Below are 24760 nucleotides of genomic sequence, written 5' to 3' on the forward strand. Positions count from 1 at the left end.
GCAACGGCGCCAAAAACTTGTTGTGAAAATTGCTCGCAAGCGTACGAGTGTCAAGTTTTAATATAGTGATAAAATCAGATATCGATCCCACATGGAGTAAAGTGAAAATATTCAGTACTTGTAATTAAAATAGTCTAAACTTTATCTAGAAAATCAAACTTTGAGAATTTTGCAGAAAAATAAAATAGCAATGAAGTTTTGATAGCACGCCCACAACTTTCAGAAAAATATCAATCAGAGAATAATGGTCTAGAGGTATAGATTTCACCTGGTTTCAACAACAATCAATCCTAATTAATTAATCTTCATGAATTCCAAGTAATTAATAGCCAAGAACACTTAAGTGTATTATTCCCTCTCCCGAGTACCGAATAAAATATATCAACTACAATTCAATTTCAATATCCCTATTAAGAATCTACTTGAAGTGATCAATTCAAAACTATGTTCTCTTTAAAAGCTCTGTTAAAATTATACACTCTTCCGAGTTATATAAATAATTAACAGTGTATTTTCTATTGATCCTATTCAAAATCTCCTCTCCCGAGTGCCAGATTTCAAATAAATATAACAACTCAATTATTGATCAGATAATTGAAAAGACAATCACATCTAGAAAAACAATTAATCTAGAAGAAACTCAATTCAATAAAATCAAACATTCATGAAAGTGTCTACACCAGGTTCCATCCGACCTCTAGACTATACAAATTTAGTTCATAATAAAATTCTGAATAAAACAAAACATGTTCAAAAATCCAAACATATTCAGAATAAAATAAAAGTAAGAAATCAAATCCGTCGATGCGATGCCGTGTCCGGTTTATCGATATCCGTCCTTTTTCTTCACGTTAAGCTCCAGAAATCCTCCAGAAATTCTCACGATCAAAACCTTTCTCTGATGTGTAGTGTTTGTGGCGGCTTTTTTTTCCAAATCTGATAAAAATCCCTTTTTATATCGCTCAAGAAAAAACCCACTCAAAAGCCCAATAAAATATTTCCTTCCCGATAAAATCCCGCGACGCGCGCCCGCTCCAAGACTAACGCGGGCGCGCATAAGGCTTTGGCTCAAATCTTCACTCTCAAAGAATGTTGCGCGATTGCACCTGTTTCTCACTCTTTAGCGCTAAAGTCAAGCGCTAACAATCTTTGGGCCCAATAAAGAAGCCCAATTGCTTCTCTTCTCTTTGTATGTTCGTTCTTTTCTCCTTTTCTTTCTTCTTTTCTTTACTGCTTCTTCTTTTTTCCTTTTTATTTTCTTTTCTCTTCTCAACTTATCATTTTTCTTCTCTTTTCCACAATAATTCAATAATTCTCTGCAAGCACAAAAATAACAAAACCCAGACATAAATCCGCTCAAAATAATTATTTAACAATTAAAATCATTTATAAATTAAGTGTATAAATTACACTTATCAGTAGGCTTGGACTGTGAGTACCTGTACTGCTAGGGTGCTCGGGGTTTTTTCTTAGAGGTACAGACATATTTTCCGAGATACCATGTTGAATATACATGTATTGTGTTTGCATGTTTTATGTGACATTATTATGTGCATTGATATTATGCGGCATGCATGTACACGTTGAGCTTTATGTCTTGTTTTGCATAGCCTGTAGTTGGGGTCGCTCGACCCCGTATTTTAGTGGTTGGTTTTACATGGACTTGGAACCGGTTATATCCATGGATTTATGATATGGGATATACCTCCTGATGCGACGACCCAGCGTGCTACATACCATGACGCCTTGACTGAGCAGTTTTCTGGATAGGTTTTCCAGTCCCCTTCATACTGCATGTGTATGCATGATATATGTATATTCGTACTTCTATACTGAGCGTTATGCTCACGTCCAAGTCTTTTGTGTTGGATAGCTTATTTCTTGGGGCTGGACTGAGATTGGACGGACTCGGAGGCAGACGTCGTTGAGCTGCAGTGGTTGCGTGACGAGCTTTCCTCTGTGTAGGTGCTTAGGAAGGAATTTTTAAGTACTTTTCGATGGGATTGTAATATTTTAATTGGATTGATTGTTCTTCCGGTGTATGTTGTATTTGGACTTTAAGTTTTTTCTGGATTTATTTTAATTTCGTTTTAAGATTTATTTTCATGTTTAATCTCTAATTATTTAGTGATTCCGTGTTGGATTTATTGTGTCCTTCAACTCTTGAATGTAATCTTAAATGATCTTTTCTCCCTTCTCTCAACTTGATATGTAAACTGAATGAGATCAGTTTATCATTTTTGTAGATTAAGTGTATAGCGAGGACTTCTTAAGGAGTCTGATCATTAGAAGTGTCTCAAAGACGGGTATGTATATCCCAACAAAAAACAGCTCTATTTGAATTCAAATCATTGGCCATTAGCTTGTCCTTTTCGCAATATTCTCTGACAATATCATACCCAGATTGTATTTCTTATTTTGGAACTTTTGTCTAGTACGAAAAAATTTATCCATAAGAGTTCTGTTGATCTTGCTTGTCCTTCAACCAGTCAAGATGATAAAGTCTGATTTAGTTTTGCTCCCTAAACTGAATCTATTTGATCTTTCTAGTTCCAATTGATCTTTGCTGAACTGATTCCATGATTGAGTAATACTTGATTCTTTACCAGATATGTTCAGTTGGTTTATTTTCCTTGGGAATGTCAAAATTGATGGCCAGTTCAGTCGACCTCTTTATTTTGCCTTGAGAACTTCTGGTCAGTTTATGTCTTTCGAGTTCGGCTTTGACCTAATCAATTGATTTCTTACGTAAATTAGACTTAGTCAATATCAAAACTCTGGAGTTCCATGTACTTACATGTGATGAAATTATCTGCAGTCTGATATATTGATTCATAAATAGTTTGTCCATATACATTGTACATTGATTCTGTATATAAATGATCACAGTAGCACAAATCGTTTAATCTCTCTTTTAGAATTCCAATGTAAAAAAGTTTCACATCAAAACATAGCGCGGTGGCCCATAATAATAACATGCATAATGGTATAAATTTGTAAAAATTTAAATTTATTCCAATATATATTTATTTTTAATGTTGATCATCTATATTGTAAAATTTCATATGGAATGCTACAAAATTTTGTGCAAGTTCATTAAGGTAGTATTTGGAAGAACTTCTAGGAAATATTTCTCAACTTTTCATTAACAAAATTTTGGAATTTTATGAAATTTTATTAGCGATAAGTTGAGAAGTGCTTCCTGAAAGCTCTTCCATACACTACCTAAATACATTCAGATTAAATACCTGAAATCTAAATGTATCATATCCTTCCATCCTAATATGTAAATCCTTTGGATAAATTCAAAAATTTATTGGACTTTTATCCAGCTTAGGCTTTTCATATGAAAGGACTTAATAGATTTTGAGACACTTTTCCAAAAAATGGGATGTCGGGTTCGGGTCGGACTTTCTCCCTACCCAGACAGGAGTCAGGTCGGCCACTTGTGCTCAGCAGCATGGGCTCAACCATAAACTTATCTTTTGAGATCTGCATATTGTTTGGGGCTTTTCGGGCACGAGTTAATGGGTTTCAATTGGACCAGAACCTTGTATTTTTAGGGGCATCAATGTTCATAATATTATTTTATTTTTAGTAATTTTGACAATAATTAATATTCTGGTCCAATTAATTTGCCTTCTATCATTATTTTTAATATTATTGATTAATCTGATTAAATATTAAACAAAACGTTTCTCTAATAACTTGAAAAGTTTTACAAACTATCGTGTAAGTTGGCATATATACGTTTTTTTTTCTTAAGATTGGGTTTTTTTTTATCCTCTAAAAATTGGTAAAATTTAGTTTTAGTACATTTTTGTTTGTAAATTTTTAAACCGACGTGTTCACATGATGCCAGAAATTACGAATATGGATGGAATAGGGTCGGGACCCGTTCCGTAAACCCCCTACCCAACTCCCGTCCCGAAAAGAATTTGAAAACTTTTTTTCTCCCGATCTCGTACCCGAAACATTTCGGGACCGGACTATTCGGGATCCCTAGGAAGAGAAAATCCCGAACTTTTTTTTCATGTTCAAGATTTCCTTCAAAAAATAAAAAAAAATGTGATAATTTTATTAAATATACTATTTAGAAACTTAGATTTATAAATAAAAATAAATATTCAACTTAAAACATATAATATTAAAATATTTCGGATAATGTTATAAAGTTTTGTTAAGAGAAAAAATGTATCGAATAACTATTAATAAAATATTCGGATACAATTACTAAATAAATTTTGTTAAATAGATTGTCAAATTAATCTCTTGAGTCTTGTCCTACATATTTGTTCTAATTAGATAATTATAAATATAAATTAATTAAATTATTAATTTAATTTTTTTAAAAAATACACAAAAATGAAATGACATTTCATGATTTTACAATTTGATCGTCTCAACAATAAAAATTATGCAAATTAAGTCCACAATTAAGTGTTATATGAGTTGAAACCTAATAATATTTAGCTTATTATATTAATAAAGTTATGAATAAAATATATTATTATATTATTTCGGGACGGGTCGAAAATCCCGTCGGGATAGGTTTTATTCTCGATCCCGCTCTCGATATTAATCGGGATGGGAAAAATCCCGAAAGTTCAGGTCGAAAATGAGATGGGATTTGGGAAGGGTCGGGATTTCAGGAATTTTTGCTACCCTTAATTACGACATATTAGATGTCAAGTAACTATTACAATAACGAAAATAAGACTAATCAAGCATTTTTTTTTAAAAAAAAATATTGTATGGAAACTAGATTTTGACCAATTAGATTATCAAAAGTCATACAGACCAATTTATAGGATCAAATATATAATTATTTTCTCTGGTGTGTTAGAGGGAAAATGTAATTAGTCCTGGCTACTAAGGTTATTTAAGTAGTTTAATCTCCATCTAATTAGTTTACTATCTTTGTTTGTTTTCAATTTACGCTTTCGGCTTTTTCTTGCGAGAATACTAATTTGTAACCAAACACAGTAGTAATATATAAATATTTTTGATGGGTTACGACCCAAAATTCACTGTGCTCACACTCAATTATAGAACACATAAATTATTTATTAGATTCAATATTACTTATTTATTAATTATATATTTTTAATGAGATTCAGAAATCTACAAAAGCTGATAAGAGATTCAAACTCATAAAATTCTCTTAATCTATATACCTATATCATACAAGTGAATGTTGATACTCATAAGAGATTTTGCGGAAGCAATTTTCGGGTAAGAATATTTTTTTTGCTACAATTTCAAATTTTCAAATCTTGAGATCTATTGTTACGTCAATAATGATCGAATATTTTAAAATTTGAGAATCACAAGCCGCCCAACATACAAGGGCAAATATTGCAAAATTTTGCTGCTATATCCAGTAATTTATGAATCAAAACCGAAGGAAAGATCGATTTTTTTTCCCTGAAATTGATTTGGAAGGAAAATTATAAATTTTGTCGAGGAGTGACCAATGGATTGCCTTAAGTTCTTGACTAGAGGTGTCAAAATAAGTTAGTCTCGTCGGATTGGTCTGCTCCGCCGTAAAAAATTGATATGTTGGGTTGACAATTTTTCAATTCGTCTAAAAAGTAGGCCGCCCCGCCCCGCCTAATGGTGAGTTGTGGTAGGTTGCGAGTTGGCAGCAAAAATCCGTCAATTTACACGTGAGCCCGCCGAATTGAAAAATAGGTGGATTAGGTGGGTGTTTTCACAGCCCACCTAAAAGGTGGGCCGACTCGCCCCGCCTAATGATAAATTAGGAAAAGTTGTGGGTTAGCCCGCCCCTTGGACCCGTTTTCACACTTTTAATGGAGTACATGCGTTGCTAATCCTGTATGGGACGCTTGCTGAGTCCATATATTTTTGAGTAACTCATATAAAATTGTTTCACGGATTTATATCGCAAAACGGGTCCACCCAATACAACATCCGGATCCTAGGTCAAAATCAGCTCACTTTTCACTTTCATATCTCTCTCCCCATAAACAAAACATAAATTCTTTTTTGATTTTTCTTTAATTCTCACCAATTCCAAACCAATTTCGATCCAGAGGTGCGGCGATATGTGTATCTCACCGTGGTTTACACCTGGGTTTGCTCAATTTGGATCATTATCCTCGTACGAGGATCATATCAGGGCTCAAGCGGAGTACGATGGATACTATTACAACCAATTCTTGGTGGTGAACGATTGCCTCCACAGACATCGTCACGCCGCCAATTGAACCTTCTATTTCGACATCGACAAGTATATTTTTCTTCCCAACGGCAACACATTAGAATCTGTGATGCGAGAATTATCAAACACCGCCCAGTTCACCATCGAGCAAAACACCATGTCTAGTGTCCTCTGCTTGAACGATTCGTCCGATTACTCCAGGTACACTTGCCCAATTCCGCAAATCGTTATCCATTCATTTTTTTAGTTTTTTAATTCTCCTACTTAAACTTGCTGGTTTCAAATCTTTTCCTTAATTTCACCAACTTTTTCACAAAATTATGTTCGTTATAATTATAGTCATTTCATTTATCCATGATCCACGGAGAAGTTAGCTAGGAAGGAAATGGGATCTGGGACATGATTATCTATCTTTCCGAGTTTTGGAGACCAATGACTAAAAGAATGAGTCAAAGTGTCATGCTTTTAGTCGATAGCAGATGAGAATCTGAAACCCGAGTGGAACTTCTCATTAAGATTTCTCTGGTTTACGTAAATTGAAATTTGAGGTTATATCGTAGCTTTCAAATGTGATACAAAAGAAATGTTTTCTTCCTCGTATATTGCTTTGGCAAGGACAGAATGGTGAGCCAAAGTTACCGTTCGAGTATCCCATATTCCCATGTGCTAAGTATGTTTATTGCATCTGAATATATCGTTTCGGTTCAGTAACCATAGAAGTTGTGCTTTTTTTTTTTTTTTTTTGAACAAAGAAGTTGTGCTTTTATTCATATGACAGGTGAACAAATTATTTGTCCTGGAGCAAAGCAAGGTTTGCTTCCTCTTGCAATCCCTTTATCGAAAAATAAATCAGGTAGCTGAAGTTTGGACTGAGTTGGATACTTGCTAATGTTGGAATCATTTATTTTTTCTTCTCTTTTTTCGATGGTTATTTTTTTCAGTTATTTTTGGTGGTTTTTAGTTGTATGTAGTATTCATAGCTTGCTGTGTGAGCTCTTTTTTTTTTCGTTTGGCTCACAATTTTGGTTTGGTTTGGAAATATCTGTGTAGTATGAGTATTTTTCTGTGTTTGGGTAGCATGAGAAGTATGGGTGCTAATTAGGATTTTGTGGTGTGTTGGGATGAGAAATTTGATTCTGGTTTTGAATTTTGATTGTGCTATAATTGTGTAGTGCTTCTACTGAATGCATGGACATACATCTGTCAAATTTAATTTCATTGATTGCAAATTCATTAAGTAGGCAATATTTTGTTTATTACTCCTTACTAAAAGCTTCAAAATGCTAGGCGGTGTTCTTATTGTTTCAGTTTAGTTTTGTTACCGAAAATGATAATGCTGAATATTTTTATTTTCTTAATTGTGAAGGGTCGCTGGAAGCTAACATGTAGCATACGTGGTGTTCTTATGGTGCATGTATTTAGGTGGATTATTCCTGGTTCTTTCTGCTATGTGCCTGGGTTTCACTGTCTTATTTTTCTTATGGTCTTGCCTTCTTACAAGGTTTTGATGTACCATTTTTTTTCTTTTATTTTTTTTCTTTCAAGGTTTTGCTATGATGTAGGTGACATGTCTGTGATTGAAGCACTAATGGACAAATTTTCTTCCAAATTTAATTATTTTATACTTCTGCATATTGTTATTGTGGAAAAATTCTGTTCTCAGTTGCCACCTCTGGATTTGGCTGGTACCTCTTTATTTATCATTGTGAATGTGACTACTCTTTTCTTTTCTTCACACGACTCGTATATTCTTCTCCGTTGTGCAGGGAAGAGGGATCTATAACATGCCCCATGGAGTTGGGAAGTAGGAATGAAGAGATAATGTCTTCTGTTCACGGACAATCGAGTGCAAAGCTGGTTCTTGTGTTCTTGAAGTATTTGCAATTTCAATGTCAATAATTTCTTAATGTCAGAAGTATTAACAGTTAGCTGATGCATTTTATTTCGTTGGTAATGATGCCAATTTGTTATTCCCGGTAGATTTTGCTTTAAAAAGAATTGCCGTTGGTTCAGTGATACATTTCGGTTTGAGTGGTCCTGGGCTTGGATGCACTTTTCTGCCATTACTAGCACATTGTTTCTTTTAAAAGCTCGAGGGTCTGATCGAGCAAAATCACTTGCTCCCTCTTGGTATGCTGAGCAATACTTGTGAGCAACTAATATGAGAAATATTATTTTTGGCAAAAGTAATAGTTTTTATTCTAAAAGTATTAGTTTTTATATCAAAATTATTATTTTTAGCGTATCTTAATTTGAAATAAATAATATCAATTTTTTGTCAAAAGTATTAATATTTATGTTAAAGGTATTAGTTTTTATATCAAAAGTATTACTTTGTAATATATGCTTATTTGAAATAAAAAATATTATTTTTTTAGTAAAAAATATTACATATTAGTTTTTATGTCAAAAGTATTATTTTTTATGTTAAAAGTATTATTGTTTATGTAAAATGTATTAATTTGTAATATATGCTCATTTGACATTTACGTTTTTTATAAATAGTATAAAATATTATTATTTGGTCAAAAGTATTAGTTTTTATTTTAAACGTATTATTGTCTATGTCAAAAATATTATTTCTAACGTATGTTTATTTGATATAAAAAATATTATTGTTTTGCTAAAAAATATTATTTTTTATGTTAAAAATATTAGTTTTTCAGTCTGAATTATTAATTTTAAGCTTATTTAAATAAAAATTACACACGTTAGAAGTAATATTTTTAAAATAAATTTAATAATTTTGACCAAAGAGGTAATAATTTTAACAGAAAAATTAATACTTTTTATGTCAAATTTTTGAAATAATATTTTTCAAATAAAAACTAATACTTTTATTATACAAACTAATTATTTTCACAGCAAAAGTAATATTTTATGTGTCAAATTAGCACGCGTTAGAAAGTAATATTTTTCACATAAAATTAATACTTTTTGACAAAAAATAATACGTTTTACAGAAAAAATTAATACTGTTTATGTTAAATTATCACACATATAGGACGTCATGAATCATATAAGACTTGATTAATCTATACTTATACATATATATTCAAAACATGACATATATATATATATATATATTTTTACACACACATTGATAATTTTTTGCCGACATAGATTTAATATAAAGTTTTTTTTAGCTGAGGGAGGAGATTGTAATTGAACATTTTTTTTTAATTTATATTTGAGCAAAGCTATTTGTCTCAATTTGTATGCTTTTTAAAAATTATTTTATCATTGAAAAGTTAAATACTTAAATTTTCATAACCAAATCTGAAGAATCTCAAAAGTTATATATATCAGTAAAACTATTTCTTTGGTTAAAAATATTTGTTTTTAAAAGTATTAGTTTTTATGTTACAGATATTAGTGTTTTTGTCAAAAATATTATATCTAACATATGCTAATTTGACATAAAAAAATATTATTTTTTATATCAAATGCATTAATTTTTCTGTTGAAAGTATTATTTTTCTGTAAAACAATATTACTTTATAATGTTTGTTAATTTGACATAAATATTTTTTTTGGGTTAAAAGTATTATTTTTTAGGTCAAAAGTATTAGTTTGTATGCTAAAAGTATTACTTTATATATCAAAATTATTACATCTAACGTATGCTAATTTGACAAAAGTGTTAAATCTTTTGAATCATAGAACTCTAATTTTGTTACTACTTATATAATGACCGCTACAATGACTTTCTGTTAACATCGGACATAACATAATATTATAGAAATTTAAATAATACAAATCAGCATCGATGATCTAACGTAAAGAAGTATGCTCTTCAAAATATAGGAATAATGGAAAGGTAAATATTATTACTAACATGTTAACACGAAGATTGAAGTAATAAGTAACAATGACTCATAAAACTTTACAACATATAATATTTGAGAAGTTCGAATTCCTATGTCCACCGGCAACCAACCTTCAATCATAGTCAAGGTGATATCATTTGATTGAAGTCTTGTCAGTTTCTGGAGACCTTTGAGTCACTTGCATGTAAACAAAAATATTAAACTATAAACATCAAACTTTACAATGTGTAGTACCTGAGGAGTTCCAATTCCTACATGCTACCGGCCTTCGATTATAGTCAAGGTGATATCGTTTGAAGAACATTTGATTGAAGGCTTATAAGATTCTGGAGAACTTAGGTTCAAAGTAAATGCAGGTTGCATTGGATGATGAAGGCTATAAGCTTCTGGAGACCTTAGGTTCAAAGTAAATGCAGGTTGCATTGGATGATGAAGGTCTACTATCTCCTTACTAATTATAGAACCGTGGAAATATTTGGCCTATCTTTAGCTCTCTCTTCAACACACAATAGTCCTACATTTGCATATCTCTGTATCTACTTTTCCATTCATGAATCATATATTAAAGGGTTCATCAAATTGACAATCTTTCCTTCATTCCACAATTTCCACGCCTGCAAACATTCAGAGAGCAAAAATCACATATTCTGACTTTATTACAGCAGAGGGATATATATTTTAGAAAAGAAATTAAGAATCAAAATATTTGGGCTCATTTAAGAATTTCTTATCATTTTACAAAATTCATACGTATACTAAATTTAGTTAGGTGATCAACATATTCATTTTGTACTGCTTGAAAATTCATTTTATGAAGTAATGATACATTTATATTTGGCATATAATATACTCTTTACATAAGTTATTATATTAGTACATTTAAAAATATAAAATTATTGTTAGTTAACCTAGATTAGTTATAATTTATAAGTAACACATTTGAAAAAAAAAATTATTTCATAATTTGGTGAGATCCTCTAATTAAAAGAATAACTCACATATCCAATGAGATTCGGGGATTGCTCATCATTTTCAAAGCTAGCATTTCTTCTTCCACTTATAATCTCTAGCAACAGGACTCCGAAGCTAAAGACATCGGATTTTCTGAGAATCTTCCATGTACTGCATATTCTGGGGCCATGTAGCCACTGCATAACATTAATTCACCATAAGTGACAGAATTAAGCAAGAACATAATAGAATAAAGAACCAAGTGCTCACTATGTTTCAACAACCCTTGAGATGTATGTACACTTATGATTCAAGAAAATGTGTGTGCATATTGTGTAACTGATATGAATATTTACTGTGAGTAACACATTAGTACTTTAAGACAATTTAAGGTCACGACGCATTACAATTCCTATTTACTCAGCAACATGGGGTGTATATTCAAAGTTTAAGATTAAGAGCATGAATCCGTCATAATGATAAGAAGTCTGTAATGATAAGAGACACGAAGCATGGATTCAGAGAACAAGCCCAAGAAAAAATTCAAATATTGTTAGAACATGCACAAACTCAAACACAAATCTCTTTCGCCTTCCATTACCACTGGATTCATCAATCCTTGGAAGCTAATTTTTTGCAGTGGGCATATCAAACTTCAATCAAAGCTCATACTTTACTGGCACAGTTCTATGACCAAAAAATCGCATCGAAACAAGAAGATAAGACAACTCATTCAACCTTATATAATTGTAACATGATTATAATTGTTCTTTTAATCCCGCTAGTAAGAATTTACCGTGCAAACATATTCAATAGTCCTGCAAAAATTAAATTTACCAGGTCAAGGACATGAACAAGGTGCTTTATTCACTCTCATCCATGGAGTAGATGTGATCCTCCACCCGTTTTCCCAAAACCAGATCAAGCTCCAGAAACCCCCTTTGCTTACTCCTATACAACAAGCTACAACTTTTCCCAAAGAAAATAAAACTCACATCACAATTACAAGCCAAAAAGTAAAAAGGACATATTTTTCAAGAAAAAAGAAAAAATTCAACAAAATTGTCGCCTCCAATTTACTGATCCCGAACCAAGAGATGCTCAAAATAAGTTCTGAAACATTCGAAGTCAAGGGCATAAATGGGGGCATAAACAAATTCCCAACTCAAATCATTTTCACCATTACAAAATCACATTTGATCAATATATAGATAAGCATAGCCAATAATACTGAAATTTTCGAATTCACATGCTAGGCAGGAACCTGGAATTTTCGAAACCAACAGCATCAATACCATCACCATTCTAGAATTTGAATCCTTTTCAAACTCCAACAATAACCATAACATACGTTCCAAAAAAAAAGAGAACCATTTTGACAGAAACCGAACAGGGCACTAACGATTCAAACATTAAACATGAAATGCAATACACAATCATACACACAACAAAATAGTCTATAAGGTGCAGAAAACGAATCCATATTCTTGCCTAGGCTACGATCAAAGAAATCGAGAGAAACAAATTAGCTCGCCTATCCGATGTCTCGCCGGAGAGGAGGGAAAGAAAGAAAAAGAACAGGCGGCGTAAGCTTAAGATGAAGCCGAAGGATTTTCCATGGAGGAACAGAGCAAGGTTGCGAGATTTTGTATGTGTGAGAGCCGGCAGCCCATGGGTGAATTGGGAAAAAAATCTGGTGTACAATGGGGAAAAAAAATCAAAATTAGGGTAGGCGTAGCGGGTTAGTTTCGAACCAAATTAGGATCCGTCACATGAATATTATCCGTGCAAGGGTTGCATACAAGTATTTGTCTATATTTTTTTGGTTTATTATTATTATTCTTTTTGAAATTATCTTTGCTTTCCTGCCCATCTCCCACATGACCACACACCCATCACTTCACACCCATCACTCACGACTTCGATAAATGAGATCCTACTTATACAGACACTATCTTGACATACATATAACAGTTGATATTTATCAATAAATATGGAGTCCATTATTTTTTAGTGAACCCCGCATGTATTGATAAATGATCACCTTTAGATCTATATTGGTGGTAGTGCCTGTAAAGATATGTTAAAATGATCCTACACCTTCACGCCTCTCACCCTTTCCCCATTCCCTTCTCTAAAAAATATCACCGGCCGCCACCACCCCACCCTCTGCCACCACGATCGGTCATCCCTTACCCGAGATCTCATCTTCTTCCCTCCAATCCTCATATTGTCGTAGGCTGGGCAGTCGTATATGTCTTAGTTTTGCATTTTTGTTGTTGAATTTTAGTGATTTGTGGAGGTAATGGTCGTTAGATGGCGATGGTTGGGCATGAGATGGGTGATCGGGCATGAGGTGGGGTAGTCACACGGGGTTGGTTGGGTATGAGATGGGTGATCGAGTGTGGTGGGGTGTCGGACGGGTGTGGTTGGGCGATCGGGTGGTCGATCATGGTGGGTGGCGGGATTGGAGTGGTTGGCGGCCGCGGCGGATTTGAAGATTTGGAAGGGGAGGATATGCAGAAGGGAAGAAGACGATGCTTAATTCCTCTTCAAAATTTGGGCCCAATTTTTTTAATAATTTTTTTTAAAAAATAAATACAAAAAAATAACATTCCGCCATGCGTTGCATATGTATAAAATATATATTATTTAAAATTAAATATTATTTTATAAACTTGAATTTAATTATAATTTTTGTTAAAATTTTAAGATAACGTGATAACAGTTAGGATAATGAGGATAGTGGAACAAAATGTTGGAAGTTTTTGAATGAAATTTAAGTTTTTGGACCTTCATTATTAAATATTTTATAAGAATGATAATGGATAAATTTGAAAATACATTAAAATGATAAAATATAGATTTTATGGGGTTTATGTATTATAATATAGAAAATATATATTATTATTTATTTATACACAAATCCTTTTTAATTTAAATTCCAAATAGAAAAAAAATAAGTAATTATTTTTAAAATTTATCTAAAACATTTTTGTTGCAGATTCGGTGTGTGTAGAGGAAAGGTGAATACACTCTTAAAAAATTATACTTTAAATATATGTAGTTAAGTAGATGTTAAACTACTTAACCGATTTTTCTCAATTTCCTAGATGAATAAGAGCTACTAAATGATAGTGCGAAAACAAATATTACTAAGCTAGGTGACAAAATAAAAAATATAAAGCAAGGCAGTAAAATAAATATTCTAGGATTTGTTTATGGATATTCGGAGCTTAATCTGCTATGTCACCCCTTCTTTCTCACTAGAAAGATACACTAGAAAACTTTAGATATTACGACATCTTGTAATACACCCTCTTCAAGTTAGGTCTTATCACTGTCTAAAATAGAACTCTTAGATTTGCACCGATAAGATCATAAGTTCTTATCAAACTTCTTCGGAAGATGTTGTATGTGACTAAGCTTTGGAAGCTTAGATTCTCAAATCCTTAGAATGCAGTTGGTGCTTTTTAATCAGCACTGAATTTGAGTAACCATTGAAAGTTCTTTTGAAGATCAGATATGCTTCTGTTTTGCGTAGGTTTGAGGAGTGTTGAGTACGTTTCGAGTGATCAAGATTGATAACTTTTTGATAATGTGTTGATCCACTTATTGTTGTTATCTATATATATAGCTCAACCTCCAACGTCTTTTTTCATCGATATCTGCATTTTGCCCTAGTTGTTTTGTCAACATTTTAGTGATGTCTTATCGGGCACATACTTTAGTGGAGCAGTTTCCTATTTAGGTAGAGTATAGTCTGTTAGAATTTGAATATATGTACTGGTGTTATTTTGTACATTCAATGTATATAAATGTTATATACGGCTTGTAATCTTTTATCAGACGGCTCCTTAAATGCTTGTCATTTTGCATTTAAGTTGTCTTGTCAAAGATCCGTTAGTCAATATTTGTGGCTTAGAAGAATGGTAGACATCTCTGAAGTGGTTGATGTATTTTTTACTCGATTAACATCAATACTTGCCATATCTGACATTGGTAGGATTTAGAGCGGTTGACATATGAGTGCTAGCTATAATGCTAAGGCATGAAAAATCGGTAGATATACTTAAATTAGTTGATATCTTCAAGTCGGTAGATGTCTTCAAGTTGGTAGATATCCTTAAGTGTTCAGTTGACATCCCGAGCAGTTGTTATCTTATCAAAGATCCGTTATTCAATATTCGTGGCTTAGAAGATCGGTAGACATCTCTGAAGTGGTTGATGTATTTTTGTACTTGGTTGACATCAATACTTGCCATATCTAACATTGGTAGGCTTTAGAGCGGTTGACATTTGTGTGCTGGCTGTAATGCTAAGACATGAAAAATCGGTAGATATACTTAAATTAGTTGATATCTTCAGTCGGTAGATGTATTCAAGTCGGTAGATATCTTTAGGTGGTCGGTTGACATCCTGAGCAGTTGATATCTTATCATAAAGCGATTGATTTCTCTACGATCGGTTGACATGTACCTATTTTACAATGAATTGGCGGCAAACCTATAACAATGATGTATTGTTTTGTCATCACCAAAAGTTAAGATTCAACAATTTCTTCATTTTTGGTGATGACAAATCCTATGCCTCAAAAATGAATTATAAAGATAGAGTAATGAATGCATTGCGAAAATGAATTACATTGATACATAGCTGTTACCAGGAAAAATCAAAACGCAATGCAAATCATATTACACCTATTAAATTAAGAAAAATAATATTTACCTTTTGTTCCAACTACTGCCTCAGCTACTACCACCTCTGCTTTGCTTGACATCAAATTCTCTTTGCTTGTGCTACAATGCTTCGCGTTCACGTTTCTATCATTCTAAATCAGCTGATTTTCTCAATTCTTCCCCTTTTTTGGCATCACCATATTTTAGATGAGAAATGATCTCTCCAAGTTGAGCTCTGCAATGATCTCTCCAAGTTGAGCTCCGCATGAGGCTTTAAAAGAGTTCACATGATAGTCAATATTAGCAGTTAAATCAGCTTGAAGCATAGAGAGACGAATTTTGGTATGATCATTTGTGTGTTGCACATGTTTAGATACTTTTTCAGTGACAACCTCCATAGCTTTTAGGTTTTTCTCCTTGTATTACTTTAACTCAGTGATGCAATTTTGAAGATCAGACGAGAAACCATTTACACGTGAGTTGAGAGTGGATCGTGCATCAGCGATTTCAGAATCTTGGCCTTGAATTCGATTGCCTAACGTGTGAATGGTAAGTCGCAGATTGTCAATGACGTATTCTAAACTATCTTTAGGATATTTTCGGAGACAGTTAAGAGAGATTTACTTTGGTCAGTCGGAATGGTTTCGCAAGTAGCAGAACTGACACGAGATGAGGTGTACTGGATGAAATCCTGAGTCAAAGTGGTCCCTTCATTCTCTGGTAAGACAAGAAAGATTTCATGAATTTCTTCCAAGATTTTAGAAGTCCTTGGAGGAAAGTTGCTGATCTTTTGATTGTGTTCTCTCGCTTCAAATGTAGGTAGAGCTTCTTTAAAAATAATTTTCGTAGAAGACACAATAGTAGAGGACTCAACATGAGATTTTAAAGTGTGTTGTACAACTTCAAACTTCGATAAGGATTGGAGAACTTCGGTCACAGATGTTAAAGGAATTTCTGACAGAGGATCTTTAATTGTAGTATCCGTGGTTACAATCGAGGAGGCCAGGTTGATGGGATTCTTCCTGATGAAATACGGTTGCTTGTACCTCAGATGGAGTTGCGATTTCCATGGAGACATTTGAAGATGTAGGTGGAGATTCATCATGTGTTGCCAAGAAGTCTTGTTCCTCAACGGTGAGAATGGGTTCATCAAAGGCTGTTGCGTATTTTTGTGCCCGCGAGTTCACGATATCAAGTTTTAATAATTAGTGAGTAGAGTGTTGATCTCACGAGGAATCATGTGAAAATTATTCAGTACTTGTAATTAAAATAGTCTAAAATTTATCTAGAAAATTAAATAAATATTTTTGGTTTTCAACTTAAATATATTCAAAAACTTTTAGCAAAGCGCGCACACAACTTCAGAAAATATCAACGAGATAAAATGATCTAGAATTTTTGATTTCATCTGGTTTCTACAACAATGATAGTGTTATTTTATTTGCATATTTTAATGTTATTTTGTTAGTGTTTTACATGCATTCATGTGTTTTTGTTAATGTTTTAATTTAGTTTCGTTTTATGCCATGCATTTAGCTACATAATATACTCCCAAGTTTAATGTGTAGGAATTATAAAGTTTTAAGAAAAAATCGTATTTTTGCTTCATGCGCTCGATCGGACGTACTCACAGGATCGAGCGCGACTCAAGAAGAAGTAAGGCAGAAGGTTTGAAAAGTTTCATGCGCTCGATCCGAGCAATTCATAGGATCGAGCGCGACATCTGAAGATTCAAGGTAGTGGGCTCGAGTAGAAAGGCGCGCTCGATCCGGGCAATTCATAGGATCGAGCGCGGCCGAGGAATTTTCAAAACAGCGTGTTCTCAACTTTTCATGCGCTCGATCCAAGAAATTCGTAGGATTGAGCGCGGATGTCGGTTCTGGAAAGAATTTTTAATTTTAGAAACTCTTTTATTTAGGACTCTAGACTTAATTAAAATATATATATATCTCGAATTTTAGAGTCGGAGAGGATTCTGAATAATTTTTGGACGAGAGGAGGCTAGAGAACTCATCTAGCGGCTAGGTGTTTTTTATATTTTCTTAGATTTAATTTTCTTTCATGAATTTTTATACAAAATTCATGAATCGTTGTGGCTAAGTTTTAGTACTTGGTTGAGGATGACGAACCCTTGAGTTATTTTATTTGTGAGATTTTGGATTTTCATTGTTTAATACCAATTGAGTATCAAGAGTTGTTTTGGATCGATTTTATGCTTGTATGTGAGATCTTAGGATTGATCACCTTAGGATTTCGCTATACAATCTACTGCTAAATTAAAATTCAAATCCGTAATTGTTTGAATCATCTAATTTGTGAAGCAATTATGATTAATATTTTATGCTGTTGAATTTATTAAATTGTAGGAACAAAAATTGACTAGGCTAAATACATCCGCTGGTGCATGTGTTGTCTAGATTCATCAGTTTTACTCGTTTGAATGCTACCGTGGATTTAAATCTAATCGCTGGTATCGGATTAATTTATGGGGTAAGGGTTAATCTAGAACACTGGTTTCTAATTAACTAAAATTAAGGTGAAACCGAAATTAATTCTAATGATTATTATTCAATGTGAATTAATTATTTTTAAGGAATCGATGATCGAATGAATAATTTTAAGGGTGTAGTCGACCAATACCAAGTCTCGTTAATTTATTGATTTTTCTTATTTTTATTCTTTCTTAGTAGATAGTAAAATCCAAAAATCCCCTTTTATTATTTTCAGTATTTTTAAGAACACTATTTAAATTTCACTTTTCTCATGGGAACGATCCCTACTCTCACTGCTACATAATTTGTTTATCTGATTAGAGTCGGGTAATTTGGGCGCGACACGACTAAGAGCTGCCAAATTTTGGCGCCGTTGCCGGGGACGGTGTTTAATTTATTTGTGTTCTTGGTTTTACTTTTATTTTTTATTTTATTTTATTTTTTTTCCAGTGCTTCTCGGGTTTGTTCATGCTTTTAGGTGACTCTTCAGAAGAAAAATTTCCATACGACCCGGAGATAGAAAGAACGTTGCATAGGAAGAGGAGAGAAGCTCGTAGGAGACAAGAAGAAGACGAGCGCGTATTTGAGGATTTTAGAGGAGCAATGGCTGACAACGCCAATCTGAGTTTGAGACAACTGGGCACCCCCGATCTGAACCAGCAGCCCTTATGCATTACTTTCCCTACTTTAGAAGCTAATGCTACTTTTGAATTGAAATCTGGGCTAATACATTTATTACCTTCATTTCATGGTCTCGCAGGTGAGGATCTGCACAAGCATTTAATGAAATTCCATGTAGTGTGTACAAGAATGAAACCCCATGGAGTGACAGAGGAGCAAATTCAGCTGAGAGCCTTTCCTTTTTCTTTAAAGAATGCTGCTAAGGATTAGCTATACTGCCTACCCTCTGTATCCATCACCAGCTGGATAGAGATGAAGAGGATATTTCTAGAGAAGTACTTCCCAGCTTCGAGAGCAGCAAACATAAGGAAGGATATCTATGGCATCAAGCAGTATACAAGAGAGGCACTTCACGAGTATTGAGAGCGGTTCAAAAAGCTTTGTGCTAGCTGTCCGCAACATCAGATAAGTGAAAATCTCTTAATCCAGTATTTCTATGAAGGTTTGTTGCCTCATGGCATGAGTATTTTAGATGCGGATAGTGGAGGAGTTTGTGTGGATAAAACTCCAATCCAAGCAAGGAACTTGATAGAGAATATGGCTGCCAATTCTCAGCAATTTGGCACCAACAGGAGTGATCATGCGCCCAGACGGAGCAATGAGGTAAATGTTTCTTCCCTTGAACAATAACTGATTGATCTGACGTGTCTTGTGCGTCGAATGGATGTAGGGAATGGGCAAACTGTGAAAGGTTGTGGAATTTGCAATGCGATGGGACATGCTACTGACATGTGTCCCACACTTCAAGAGGAGTCGGTCGAACATATGAATGCCACTGCTGGATTTCCTGGACCTCCACAGCGGAAGTATGATCCATACTCCAACACTTACAATCCTGGTTGGAAGGACACCCCAAATCTGAGATACGGAAACCCACTAGCGAATCAACCTGGGCCTCAAGTACCACCGCAAAATCAAGCATATAGGCCACTGTATCCTCAACAGCAGCATCATCTTAAAGTTCCAACGCCTGGTGAGTTTCTTGAGAACATTGTTAAGGATCTTGCTACTAATACTGTAATGTTTCAACAGGAAACTCGGGCAAGTATCCAACAGTTGAACACTCAAATTGGGCAGTTGGCAACCACAGTCAACAGATTGGAGGCACTAAATTTGAACAGCTTACCATCACATACAGTGGTGAATCCGAAGGTGTTACGCCTTAAATGCATATAAATCTCGATTGTGAGATTAATGTTTTTAATGCATTAACAAGGCCCTTTTGTCTATGTTTTGATGATTAACAAAACTAGGTTAAAATGTTACTAATGTTTACAATGAGCTTATTACAGAGTTAAAATTTTCAAGGCTCAATTGTGTACAAGTTTATTCAAGATCAGAAACAAATTTCAAAGACTTATACTGCTACGAGTTCGAAAGCTCCGATTGGAGTTCTGAAGCTCTGATCAGGATCAGAAGGACCTTCGGAAGCTAAGGAACGATCGGACGTTCCGATCAAGGTTCGGAAGCTCCGATCTTTTTTCAAGGAATTTTATATTGTTCGGAAGCAGAACGGAAGCTACGAAGTGACGATATCGGAAGAACCGATCATAGATCGGAAGTTTCGATCTGCAACGCGGCCTGATAATCTTGTCCGGAAGACTTTTGCCCGAAAACATATTTAATGCGCCGATCGGAAGCTCCGAAGTGGGATCGGAAGTTCCGATCCTGTACAAACCGCGTGACTCAGAATTCAAATTTCGGAAGCTCCGATGCTGGGAACGGAAGTTCCGATCGATGCCGAATTTTCAGCTATAAATAGAGGCATTCCGAGACCATTTCAAGCATCCCAACATCTTCAAGTCTCTCAATCCTCTTAAGCTTTATTTGAGCTATTTGTTGAGAAATTTGTAGCCCCTTTGAGCTTTCAAAATATATTCATATATCGAGTTGTATCCGGGGTTGTGAAAATCGTTGGTGTAAACACTTGAGTGTGAAGCCAAGTGTTGTGTGATTGTTGAGGCTATCCTTGGAGCCCTTAAAGCCAAGTGTTGAGTTGTATCGGCGCGGTGATCGTGTTGAGTTGTACGGCTATCCTTGAAGCCATCAAAGCCAAGTCGTTCGAAGTGCTAGTGGATCCTTGGTTAATCGATCTTAACCAAGAAGGGGAGACGTAGACGATTTATCGTCGAACTTCCATAAACATCTCTTATCCCTTTTACTGCTTTATTTACATTACGCATTTATTTACCGCACTTATTATTAATTGCTTTAAGTCTTCCGCTTGCGTATTTGCATAATTGCTTTAAATTGTTAAAGTTGCCAATAGAACCTAAATCCCCCCCCCCCCCCCCAATTAGGTTCTAATAAGTGGTATCAAAGCCACCTTTTTACAAAATATTTTCAAAAAGGTTCTTATGGCAAATCTAGCGAGCGACTATGCTCAAGGGCAATCAACAAATCGTCCTCCTCTTTTCAATGGCATAAACTACGGATATTGGAAAAATTGAATGTCCCTATATATCCAATCCGTAGACTATGACCTTTGGAAGGTTACTGTGAAAGGTCCCTACATACCTACTAAACAGGTTGAGGGTGTCAAAATTCCTAAAGGAATGAACGACTTTTCTAAGGAGGATATGAAACTTATATCTCAAAATGCTAAAACCATGAATATTCTTCATTGTTCCTTAGATATGAACGAGTATAACCGGATCTCAATGTGCTCATCCGCTAAAGAGATATGGGACAAGTTGGAGATATGCCATGAAGGGACTAATCAAGTCAAAGAAACGAAGATCGATCTACTCCAACTCAAATACGAAACATTCGAGATGGAATCAAATGAAGATGTAGATACTATGTTCCGAAGGCTTACTCAAATTATCAATGAGCTAGCCCAACTCGGGGAACAATATCCAACCAAACAAGTGTGGAGGAGAGCTCTACGCGCCTTACCCAAGGAGTGGGATGCCAAGAGGATGGCTATCATAGAATCCAACAAAGGCGACACAGCTTCCTATGACCTTGATCAACTTCATGGGACTCTAAAAACCCATGAGTTGGAACTGTCAACAAGGAAGGAAATAAAGAAAGAAGATATCAAGGCAAAGGGGATTGCTCTATCTAGCCAATCCAAAGAAGATGAAGATGATGATATGAAACTCTTTGCAAGAAAATTCAAAAGATTTATGCGAAGAAACAACTTCAAAAAGAAGACGGACAAAGAAGTTACCTGCTACAACTGTCAACAACAAGACCACTATGCAAATGAGTGTCCTCTCAAGAAGAAAGTTGACAAGGGAAAGAAGAAAGCACTCATAGCCACTTGGAGTGATAGCAACGATGACGAGGAGGAAGCAAACATCTGCCTCATGGCTAAAACTGATGACATCGTCTCCGACGACGATGACGAGGTACCTTCCTATGACGAACTACTACATGCATATAAAAACATGTTTGATACGGCTAAATCTCTTAGAAAAGAAAATAGAAATCTCAAACATGAATTAGAGACTAAGGAGCATGAAAACCTAAGATTAAAGGATGACATAGCTCACTTAGAAAAATCTTTTGATAAGTTCAATGTCAGTAGTAATAATTTGAATAATTTACTTAGCATGCAAAAATGTAGTTTTGATAAGGGTGGAATAGGGTACGGTAAGAAATCAATAGACTTTACTAGTCTAATTGCTAAAGCAAAAATGAGATCACCCCCTACATGCTCTTATTGTTGTAAAATTGGTCATGCTAGATATAAATGTAGTCCTTGAGATTTCAATATGATCAAAAGAGTTATATGAAATGGAGGCCTAAGAATACTTAACAACTCATCAGTTGGCATTATGAGATCATGATCTAAGGGAGTTCATCATAGACCGGTTTAAACTGCCTTGACTTGCGACTGGTCTTCCTGATGAACATTGCTCTGTCCAAGAAAATAGGTTTTTAAAGAGGCCATAGCCCTACCTACTACTGGGAGCACTCTTAGAAAGTGGAGATGATGTTGCTATGAGAGACTGAACTCTTAGAAGTCTATTTTGTATCTCTCTTTTCTAACATTGTGGACCCAAAAGAACTAAAGGGTACCAAAACCAATTTTTGCAGGGAAATAGGAAAACTGTTCTCCCTAGCATATGGTATCTAGACAGTGGATGTTCTAGGCATATGACGGGAAACAAAGAGCTACTCCAATCCATCAAACCAATGGAGAAAGGAACTATCACATTTGGAGACAACAGCAAAGGAGTTATCGAAGGAATCGGCTCAATAGGTATATCTGAATTCTGCTTGATTGATGATGTACTCCTAGTGAAAGGGCTTAAGCATAACTTACTAAGCATAAGTCAATTGTGCGATAGAGGTTATGAAGTCAAGTTCACTCCCCAACACTGAACTATATCATTCACGACTGACAAATCCATAAATTTCAAAGGATATAGAAGTGAAAATGTATACAAGGTTTTTTTAAACAATTTATCTTTATCAAATATTAAAAGCCTTGTATCCTTGAATGTTGATGATAACATTCTTTGGCATAGAAAACTAGGTCATGTTGGTCCTAGTACCATAGAAAAACTTTTTAAACTTGATTTAGTTGTTGGTATGCCAAAACTAAATTTAAAATTAGATTCTATTTGTGATGCGTGTCAACTTGGCAAACATACAAGAAAATCTTTTAAAAGCAAAAATTTTGTATCTACTTCCATGCCCCTTGAACTTCTTCACCTAGATCTATGTGGTCCCTCGAGGAACGCTAGCCTAGGAGGGAAGCTTTATGCATTTGTCATTGTGGATGATTTTTCACGTTACACATGGACATTGTTTTTAGCCCACAAAAATGATGCCTTTGATTATTTTAAAACTTTTGTCAAACGAGTTGAGAATGAGAAAAATCTTTCAATAAAGCAGATCCGTAGTGACCACGGAACTGAATTTCAAAATGAGAGTTTTACAAATTTTTGTGAAGAGAAAGGCATCGGTCACAATTTTTCTTGTTCTAGGACTCCTCAACAAAACAGGGTCGTTGAGAGGAAAAATAGGACACTTGTGGAGATTCCGAGGACCATGATATGTGAGCATTCTCTACCAAAATATTTTTGGGCTGAAGCAATGAACACTGCTTGTTACATCATCAATCGTGTATCAATAAGGCCAATTCTCAAGAAAACTCCATATGAATTATGGAGAGGGAGAAAGCCTAACATTTCTTACTTTCGAGCTTTCGGTTCCAAATGCTACATACATAATAACGGTAAGGACAACCTTGGAAAATTTGATGCCAAATCCGACAAAGGTATTTTTCTCGGATATTCTACCACAAGTAAGGATTTTTGAGTATTTAATAAACGCACTTTACTTGTTGAAGAATCTATGCATGTTATCTTTGATGAATCTATAGTTTCTCATACTACTAACGATGATGTAGAAATTCTCAAAGAAGAGATGACTTCCTCAAGCTTAAATGAAATAGATGTTTCTGTTGAGGAAACACCACTTCCGAAGGATTGGACTCTTCACAAAGATCATCCTATAGATCTTATCATTGGATGTCGAAGGGAGTAACCACTCGTTCTTATCTTAATAATATTTGCAATCATCTTGCTTTTGTTTCACATGTTGAACCTAAGTGCATTGATGATGCTTTATTAGATGATTCTTGGATTATTGCTATGCAAGATGAATTGAATGAGTTTAAACGTAATGATGTTTGGAATCTTGTTCCTAGGCCGCATGATAGATCTATTATTGACACTAAATGGGTTTATAGGAATAAACTTGATGAGCATGGTACTATCACCAGAAATAAAGCTAGGCTTGTAGCGAAAGGTTATAGTCAAGAAGAAGACATTGATTATGATGAGACATATGCGCCTGTTGCTAGACTAGAATCCATTCGCATGCTACTTGCTTTTGCTTGCTCTAGAAATTTTAAGTTATTTCAAATGGATGTTAAGAGTGCTTTCCTGAATGGTGAATTGAAAGAAGAAGTTTATATTGAAC

General features: G+C 34.4%; 2 long non-coding RNA genes across 3 annotated transcripts; one reads left to right on the forward strand and one right to left on the reverse strand.

Moving 5' to 3' along the window:
* Window positions 1-6011: 6011 nt before the first annotated feature.
* On the forward strand, window positions 6012-8176 carry LOC140867521 (uncharacterized). The gene is made up of 3 exons (XR_012145167.1): window positions 6012-6385; window positions 6963-7037; window positions 7951-8176. It is a non-coding gene; the product is annotated as an uncharacterized lncRNA (long non-coding RNA).
* A 1810-nt stretch (window positions 8177-9986) lies between these two features.
* LOC140867115 (uncharacterized) lies at window positions 9987-12644 on the reverse strand. 2 transcript variants are annotated; one of them, XR_012145047.1, is made up of 4 exons: window positions 12457-12644; window positions 11803-11934; window positions 11013-11162; window positions 9987-10628 (listed from the first exon to the last, which is right to left on the reverse strand). It is a non-coding gene; the product is annotated as an uncharacterized lncRNA (long non-coding RNA). The 2 variants fall into 2 exon arrangements; XR_012145046.1 differs by having other exon boundaries at window positions 11803-12644.
* Window positions 12645-24760: the final 12116 nt, after the last annotated feature.

This window comes from Henckelia pumila, chromosome 4 (genome assembly GCF_033568475.1).
Source record: "Henckelia pumila isolate YLH828 chromosome 4, ASM3356847v2, whole genome shotgun sequence".
Taxonomy (NCBI): domain Eukaryota; kingdom Viridiplantae; phylum Streptophyta; class Magnoliopsida; order Lamiales; family Gesneriaceae; genus Henckelia; species Henckelia pumila.